This window comes from Cupressus sempervirens, chromosome 6 (genome assembly GCF_028749045.1).
Source record: "Cupressus sempervirens isolate cs-2001-9-10 chromosome 6, ASM2874904v1, whole genome shotgun sequence".
In the NCBI taxonomy this organism is placed as follows: Eukaryota; Viridiplantae; Streptophyta; class Pinopsida; order Cupressales; family Cupressaceae; genus Cupressus; species Cupressus sempervirens.
Window position 1 is genome coordinate 144,826,790 of NC_143123.1, and position 9,723 is coordinate 144,836,512.

Here is a 9,723-nt window from a genome sequence, read left to right on the forward strand (position 1 = left end):
CTTGTCTAATGCCCCTCAAAACTTTGAAAAAACCTTCAGACATCATGTTAATAAGGATAGAGATCTTTGGAGTAGATATAAACTTGAAGATAAGATTAATCCATTGGTGGGAAAAGCCAAATGCCTCAAGGACCTTACAGATAAAATGCCAGTCTACCATATCATAAGCCTTTTGTATATCTAACTTCATAGACATACATGCTTCTTTGTCTTTGGAAGCTGAGTGGATAGTTTCTTGGATTGTAAGAATACCATCCAAAATAGATATTCTTGGAAGAAACCCTATTTTCTCCTCAGAGATCAATTTGGGCAAGACACCGTTAAGCTTGTTAGCTAAGATTTTGGAAAAAAAATTGTATATCGTATTGCATAAGGCAATAGGATGAAAGTCACCAGGGTGTTCCGGCCCATTCCTTTTAGGAATCAGAGTAATAAAGGAATAATTGATCTCAGCCAACAAAGACCCTCCATTTCTTGAAGCTTCAATATCTTTCCAAAGATCTTCCCCCAGAATGTCCCAACATTTTTGAAAGAAGAAGGCCTAAAAATTGTCAGGCCCTAGAGATTTGTTGGGGTTCATACTAAAAATTGCAGACCGAACCTCATCCAAAGTAATTGGTCTATTCATAATTTTATTATCTTCTGGCATAATCAGTTTAGGGATCACTTTTAGCATGCTGGATTGGGCCTCCCTGTTTGATCCTTCGAAATTATTTAATAAACCCTTAAAAATGGGAGACAAGTGTATCTGCTATTTCTTGTTGGTTCTCTGTGCATTCACCCATAGAGTTAGTGATACTAGAGATTTTGTTTAAGGATCTATTATAAATGGTTGAGTTATGAAAAAAATTTGTATTACGATCTTCTTCATCCAACCATTTCTCCGTCAATTTCTGCCTCCAAAAAGTTTCTTCCTTGGAGAGAATGTCTTCCTGTTTTGCAAGAAGCTCTTTTTCTAACATATAGATTTCCTTATTCATAACATACTTTATAATATGTTGGCTCAGATTCTTTAATTTTTCTTCAATTTCCAACTTTTCTTTAAAGATATTATTGAAAAGTTCTCTGTTCCATCTAAGAATATTTTCTTTTAATAGTTTTAGTTTAGAAATGAAGATGAACATTTTAGATCCTACGAAGCTTGCTTGTGTCCACCAAATCCTAATTAGTTCTAGAAATTTTGGGTCTTGGAACCACATCTTTTCACATTTAAATGGGTTTCTAATAGGTTTAGATGGTTCAGAGAACTCAGCACATACCGGGAAATGGTCTGATCCTGTATAAGGCAGTATGAAAGAGTGATCATTTTTATTATACTCCGATATGTTTCCTAAAATAAAGAACCTATCTAAATTTTTCGCAATGTAGGTGTCATCCTTTCTTCTATTATTCCATGTGAAAGATCCATTGTTTAAAGGGATATCTACCATACCATGTTTATCTATCCATGCTTTGAATTCTAGCAATGAAAGAGTTAAATGTTGCGTCCCACCTACTTTTTCATTCAAGCAAAAAATGGTGTTAAAGTCTTCTCCCATTATAATTGGGTAATCTTTATAATCAAGAAAGATCGAACTTAATTGACTCCAAACAACTTTTTTCCCTAAGGGACTGTTTGGAGCATAAACATTGATTAAAATAAATTTCAAATCTAATTTAAGGCTCTATGCCTTGACACACATCCAATTACTATTGTTCTTAAGGAGATATAAATCTACTTTCTTGGGATTCCAGATAATACCTAAACCATCAGATGCTCCATTGGCCTCTAGGAAGAGAGAATCCCATATACCTAACATCTTATTTAGTTTAAGACTATCTGACTGATTTAATTTTGTTTCCTGAATTAAAATGACCTCTGAATTAATTTTTTTTAGATATTGTTTAATTAGCCTTTTTTTGCTAGGGGCATTTAGGCCCCTAGCATTCCATGTGGTAATCCTTATGTTACCTTGGGAAGGCACTTCCCCTTCCCAATATTTAGTAATTCATCTATTTTGATCTATTCTTTGCAGAGTCCATCAGCTTCTCTTAACTCCTTCAATGATTTCCTTCCCCTTTTCCCTTTTAATTTGCCATAAATTGGGGAGCTCAATCCTTCCTAATTCATGTGTAGACCTAAATCTTGCTAATAATCAATCAGACTGTGTACTAAAGGGGGCCTAATATCCCCTGATTTTCCAAATTCTTCCATTTCTTTTTTTGTTATAGACCTTGCTTCCAATGTCATCCTTATCCAAATCCGCCTGATGAAATTCTACCATATCATCAATGTCTATCCTACTCTCATCCTTATCAGCTTTATATTTCTCATACTGATCCAATGATTTGTCCTCAATCTCAATCTTTAGTATATCTCTCCTGAGATCCTTAGCTGTGTAGTCATTACCCCCTAATCTTATAATTCTTTGTATCAGTTTCTCCTTTTGAGAGGCAGTACTATTGTTAATGCTATCAAAGCTGAAAACCTAAATTAGTTCTTCTGATAATTGTTTTAACTCATTGTCATCTGTGTTGGAGTCTTTTCCTTAGGAAAGTAGTCCACTTCTTTGTTTAAAAAATTTTGAACATCTATAACAATCGAATTCTCAATATTATTTCCTTCCTTCATCTTTCCTAACTACATATTCTCTGGAGTAAAAGGAGAAGTAGTATGAACATCCATAGTCTGCCAGAATTTAGAAGATGATTTGATTTTCTTATTGCTAGGAGTGACTACCTCGACATCCCCACCTTCATCTTGAGCCTGTCATGGAAAAACCTATCTTATTTTTGGCGATATATTATCCTTATCTGCTTCTTCTGATAGAGCAAAAAGTAAGTTGTTTTTTGCCTCAACTAAATCCATTTTCTCTGCATCTTTTGATGTCTTTCCTTGGTCTCTCCCTGTATCAACTACAACTGTAACCGCCTCTGGTGGATTGGACTATATTTCCTTGTTGTGATCTACTTTATGTGTTTGCTCCATATTTTCTGGATGAGCTATCATAGCTCCCTTGTTTTTGTATGCCAAAGTAATTTCATTTTCCAAATCCTCTTTGATAAACATTTCCTCTCTTTCCTCTACCTCAAACTTGTGTGACAAAGCTTTGGATGGATACTTATTTTTCTTAGTTTTTCTCTTTTTCAATTTTCCTTTCTCTTGGCATGGCACTGAAGCATTTCCATTGACTATGATTGATTTCATTTTGTCACTTTGATCAATTACATCATTATCCTTTTGCTGAACCCCATCCTTTGAAAACCTCATATCTAGTTGAGCCCTATTTCTATCTTCAGGTTGAGAACATGATTCGAAATTTGCAAATTGTAACCCCAACTTATTTCTCAAATGGAAGATTGTTGGAAAAGTAGTCCAGAAATCTGAAGTGAGAGGTAGGTTTTGAAGACTTATGCCATTATGAGCCTCTATTCTTATAATCTCTGAAATGTCATCTTTATATTTATGTAGATTAAGCTCAAATTCTTCCCTTTTAGTTTTAACCTTTTTTAATGAATTATGGATTCTTGATTAAATTTGGTGTTTATAAGAAGTTTAACATTGTTATCAAACTCATACGAAGCATCAATTCCAATAAATTCTCCTAATGTTGCCCCTATCAGTTTGAGAATTTTGATTCGATTTAATTCCAGAGGTAGGGATCGCATCATGAAACAGATAGGGCACTTAAAATTTGCTTCTGATAATTTAAAGTTTGGTGACCATTCAATAAATTTAACAAACATTCAGAGACCTTTATTAACTCATCTCTAACTAACTTGTCAAAACAATTTAGATATAATACATTATCACCAAAGTAAGAGATACTTACCTAACCTCGGTAGTTTTCTTCCAACCAATTGGACATGAAAAACATTTCTTTTCTAGATCCAATCCAAATTGCAAAAATGCCAAGGTTTTCGCATTCCATCCATGCTTCCTCACTTTCCTTGCTTTGATTCAGAATTGTATCTGCTCGATCTACATTATGGTTTAGGATTTTTGGGGATTTTGCTAAACTCTCTTTACTTTTGTTTGTCGATCTTCAAAATGGGGGAACATGTGGTCTTAGCGTTGCAATCATAGGTATGTCCAAATTTTCAAGAGAATTTTTTGGAACCCTAGTTTCTTCCTTTGAAGATGAAGCAGGGATGTTGTAGCTTGCAGTAGCATATTTGGTCATGTTAAAAAACCTAATCTGTTGATTTAAGCTTTCTACTATGAATATTGTGTTTGTGTGAAACATTTGTGGCTTGTTTTGGCTGATCCCCTCCTTTGAAACTGTCCTGACGAACCCATTGATCTATGCATCTTGATTCCAGTCCTTTTGATTGTCTGATTCAGCGAGGATGGAGAAAGCATTGCTAGTTTCCAAAGAAATTGTGCCTTATTGCTACTATTCACAAAGTGCTAGGAATGAGGTTTCCATGGGCTATTTGCAAAATTGTTCTTAGGATTTTCCCTTTTTCCATTCCTCACGCATCTACTTGGATGCGTGGAAATGCCTTTACCGTCTACTCTGAAGTAATTCAGATGTCTGCTCTTATTCATATGACAACTATTTTTTGCCATAATTTTTTTTAACTCGATACTATTTTGTTTTACAATTTACATTAATAATTTTTAATTTTAATATTTGAATATTGATTGATGACACTTTTATAAAACTTCATCAAGTAATTAATTCTTAGCAAAACAAATTTTATAAAAAAGGGATGACGGGATGATTAATAAATTTCTAGATTTTCATTTTGCCCGGATGATTTTTCAATACATAGCTAATATCTCTTTCTATTATGCAACATTGACCTTTTACATGCACTCTACCATTTCTGGCATGTGAGATCACACACACACACACAAAAAAAAAATAAAAATTAAACTAAATAAATTTATACTGCCAATATTTTAAAAATATTAATCAATTACATGTTGTATGGATATATGTATATGTATATTTATATATATAATTTTAATAATTCAATATTTATTTATCTTTTATATGTGTATAAATACTATACATGTACAATGGTATGAAATTCCATTATTATAAGTAAAATGGGGTTCTGGTTCCCTGACATTGTTTTAGACATAGATTGTCTAAGAAAATGAAGAAAGGGAAATAATTTTTCTTTAATGCATTGCAATAAGTAATATTCAAAATTGTGATTATAAATATACACATCTTTTCAAAATGTTTAATAACAAGTGCCACATAGTGGCTTGTATTTGCCTTAAGTTATAATAGTTTATAGAGATATAATGAGAAAGATTAAAATTTAATACTTATTGAATTACTTGTCATGATAATATTTAACATAATTTAATTAATGTATGATTAGTAGAAAAATATTTATAATTAAAAACAGTTTCTAATTTAATATATAAATGTAATGTTTTGATATATAAATGTAATGTTAAATATTGTATTTTCTTAAAATATTAAATCACTAAAAATTCATTCAAATTAATGTGTAGCTATTTTTATTTTTATTCATTGGATATCTTCTTATTTCATTAATCATAATCATATTTCATATTCTTATATATAGAAAGCAAGTAGTGCTTCTTGATACAATAGTATTAACATAGAGCAAATATTTTAAAAAGTTAGTTTTGTATAATATAGAAATTAGATTAGACATTGTTGTGGACAACCTATGTAGTTTATAGTAAATGACCGAAGCCTAGATTAATTATTGTTATTTATTGTAATCAATTATTTCTATGTGTTAAGGGAATTCAAACCCAATACCTCCCACATGAGAGACTCACAAGTTACCATTGTGTTGTAGGCTCTTACCTATTGCATGTTCTATAATTATAGTTTGTTTTATATACTATTTAATAGTTATGAAATTTATATTTATTTAGTTTTCAATTTTTAGTTTGATTTTAAGTTTATTTTATTAATATTTTTATGTTAATGCTATGATATTTTCTTATCACTTTGGTTTAATTAATGTAACATATTAGTAATATTAAGTTTTATTGATTATTATTTTAATAAATGTTAATTTCTTAGTTAAACTTTTTAACTTACTATAAATTTTATCATCTTATGTCATTATATACATATATTTTTCCTCTAATCTAGTTAGAAAAAAAAATGGTAAAGGAAAGAAAGAAAATATTTATTTATTAAAAATTTAAATTTACTACGATTTTATCATCTTAGATGTCATTGTTGAGATTGATGGAGCAACTATTTTGAAAAATAATGAGATATTTTTATATGCTTCATATTTTATATATAGTCATCCTCAAAAATCGAGTAGTGCTTCCTCATAATCTGTTCCTATAACACCAAAAATGTATGAGCCAATCAAGTTAGAGAAAAATGATTTAAATGATTTTAAAAATTATAAATCTCACATGTGAACATTAGAAAAATCAAAACTTAAAATTAAAAATAAAAATTCTTACATCTAATTGGTTGGAATTAAAAAAATTAATCATTAGATAAGCAAAATTGAGACAAATACAACAAGTGGCATGTATTTGCCATAATTTGTAATAGCTTAATTAGATAGAGTAGTAAAGTTAAAATTTTGATAAAATTTAATATAATTTTGTTAATATTTAATTAATATTTTAAAAATGAAAGCAATACTTTTACATTAAAAATCTAATTTTTAATTTATAAAGATTAAAAATTTAATATTTCATTTTGAATAGTTAAATATTTGAAAGAAAAAAATTTAATAAACAAATTTATAATTAAAAATATTTCTAATTAAATATAAATGCCATTGTACTATTATAACTAAATAAGTTGTATCTTAAAGTATTAATATTTTATAAAAAATAAAAAATTAATATATAAAAAATTATTAATAAAATATAATCACAAAATATTAGAAAAGAAAAATATATTATTAAAATAATTGTACAATATATTATTCATTTAATAGTTTTACATAAAATAATATTTTTACAATTTCATATATTTATGTATATAGTTAATAGCCCTCTTTCATATTATTAAAGTTAATATGATTTAGATTTTCATTCTAAAATATGGGGTAGTGCTTCCTCAAAATCTGCTCTTATAAGACCCCAAATTTATAAGCCAATGAAATTCAAGTAAAATAAACTTTTAAATATTAAAAATAAAAAAATGCACAAATAAACATTACAAAAATTAAAAGTTAAAATGAAAATGAAAAATACTTACATCTAATTGGCTGAGATAGAACAAATTAATAACTAGTTAAGTGCAACCGATTACAATAGTATAGCCTATAAAAAATACAATAAGAGAAGTATAACTATAGACAATAATTTTATAATTAATTACAATGATAATTTGTATTAGAAATGGAAAAATGACAAATAATAATCATATAGTTATTTTAATTTTTTTATTTACTAATAATAAAAATTTCTTATTTAAAAATAATATAAACATAAAAAAAACAAAAACTATTTAAGTATATTTATGAAAATGAACATATTTCCTATTAATATCAATATTTGTTATCTTTAAAATTATTAAATTATATATATTTTTAATTAAGTATTATATGAACCATGCTTATGAGGGTAGAGTCAATTTAACTTAATTATATTACTATAGGAGGGTGAATGTAAATCAACCTATTAATTAAAAAATTCATTAAAAAAATTTAAGTAATCCTCAAATCTTGTCGAAAAAAATGAATATGGAGTACTCATCCGAAAAAAGAGGTCTTATAAGACCAAATTGATAGAGCAATCATAATTGAAATAAATCAATTATATGACATTTAAAATTAATAAATATTTATGGTAACTTTAGTAATAATCAAATAAGGAAAATATACTATTTTATGATTGGTTTGTGAGTGCAAAACTATTGAGTAATTGAATAGAGGTGAATGCAATAGTATTGCCTACGACAAGTATAATAAAGATAGATAATAAAGATTTTTTTTCTATTAGATATAGAGAGATAAAAAAAAGTTACACAGTTCTCTGAGTACTACAAAAGAGGCAAAGCCTCAAATCGGAGCCAAAGAAGCAAGAGATCAGCTAGAAAACATCAAAGAACAACAAAAACTAAACAACACAAGGCTAGTACAAGATATCACAGTACAGATCTACCCAAGCGGTCCAACCGAGTGGGCCTTCCATCCAAACAATAGTCTTCTGCTCCTGAAACTGGGACAACATAAAGATTTCCTCCTTCTTGGCATTATGGTTTCTCATAATAGCTTGGTTCAGCTTCCAACACATGTGCTCAAACATCCACAAATTATCCATAGTCCTTTGCCACTGATATCCATACTTAGCCTGCCCATCTTTAAGAAATCTACTTAATTTTTCCTTTTCAATTATCATGGTGGTTTGCACCTACAAGAAGATTTTAAAATATGTGAGTTTTCGAAAAAAAATCAATAAGAACCCTTGGCTTACCTTGGTACTTTTCCTCATTCCTGCATTTCCAAATCTACCAAAGAATGTTAGAGGATAGCATATTCAGAAGAAATTAGCATCCTTCCTAAACCCATTAATATGACCAATAACAATTTTAATGATGCTCACACTAATGGGATAGTAAATACCAAATAAATTCCAAATTTCTTTAGCAAAAAGGAAATCAAATAAGATATGTCTACCTATTTTAGGTAACCTACAAATATTACAAATATCAGAATGCTAATCATCTCTTCTAATAGGAAGTCTATCAACTAATAATAGCCATTTAAAATATTGAATTTTAGGCTCAGAAGGACCTTTCCAAATAGAATTCAACAACCTATTCCAAACTTTACTATCAAAAGAACAATACCAGAGTTTATTGACATGGGCAAGAATATCCCCATTATGAGCAATAACCTTATAAATATTCTTAGCTTTAAGTTTATCTAGAACAATTCCATCAGGCCACTTGCATTTAATGTATCTATAAGAGTCCACATGGAAAAGAGTGGGAATATCCTTAGAAGCTTGAGAAATTAAATTATAGGTTTTCATCTGAGACTATGGCAAATTAAATTTAATCTTGAGATCTTCCCAAGGGATAAGAGAATCATGTTCGAAGATATCAACAAATTGAGAAATACCAGCTTTAGCCCAGGACTTGGCAGAACACCCTTGGTAGAGGGCAAGGGGTTTGTTATTCAAGCTCAGATTCCACCAAATGGATTGCTCTCCATGAAGGTGACAATCATCATAAAAATCCCTATTGGTGATAAATTTTTGAACATGCTCCCAAGCTCGCTAGATGGATCTGAAAATAGGCGACCCTTGGACCACAATTGGGAACTTACCAACAATAAGGTCACATAAAGGGAGATTCTTCCAAGATCTAGCATGCTTGGGAAAACCTCTCTCAATGTTGTGTCTAACAAGAACTTTCCAAGAACTATCTCCCTCCATAGATTGAAAAATCCATTTGGCAGAAAGAGCTATACCTTGCAACTTGAGATCTTTTAACCCTAGTCCCCCAGGGACTTATCAGTATGGCACTAGTCCCATTTAATAGCATGATACTTTCTAATGCCCTTGCCATCATACTAGAGAAAATGTCTGATGGCCTTTTGAATCTCAAGAATTTGGTAATTATTGAACATCCAGGCAGAGGAGTAATAAATATTGTAAGAAGATATAAGCTTTTGACAAACTTGAAATCTCCCAGCTAGAGATAACGATCTATTATACCATTTATTAAGTTTATTCTCAATCTTGGCTTTAACCCAAGCCCACATGTCCTTGAGAGAAGGATCAATAGAATAGGGGATACCAAGATACTTGACAAT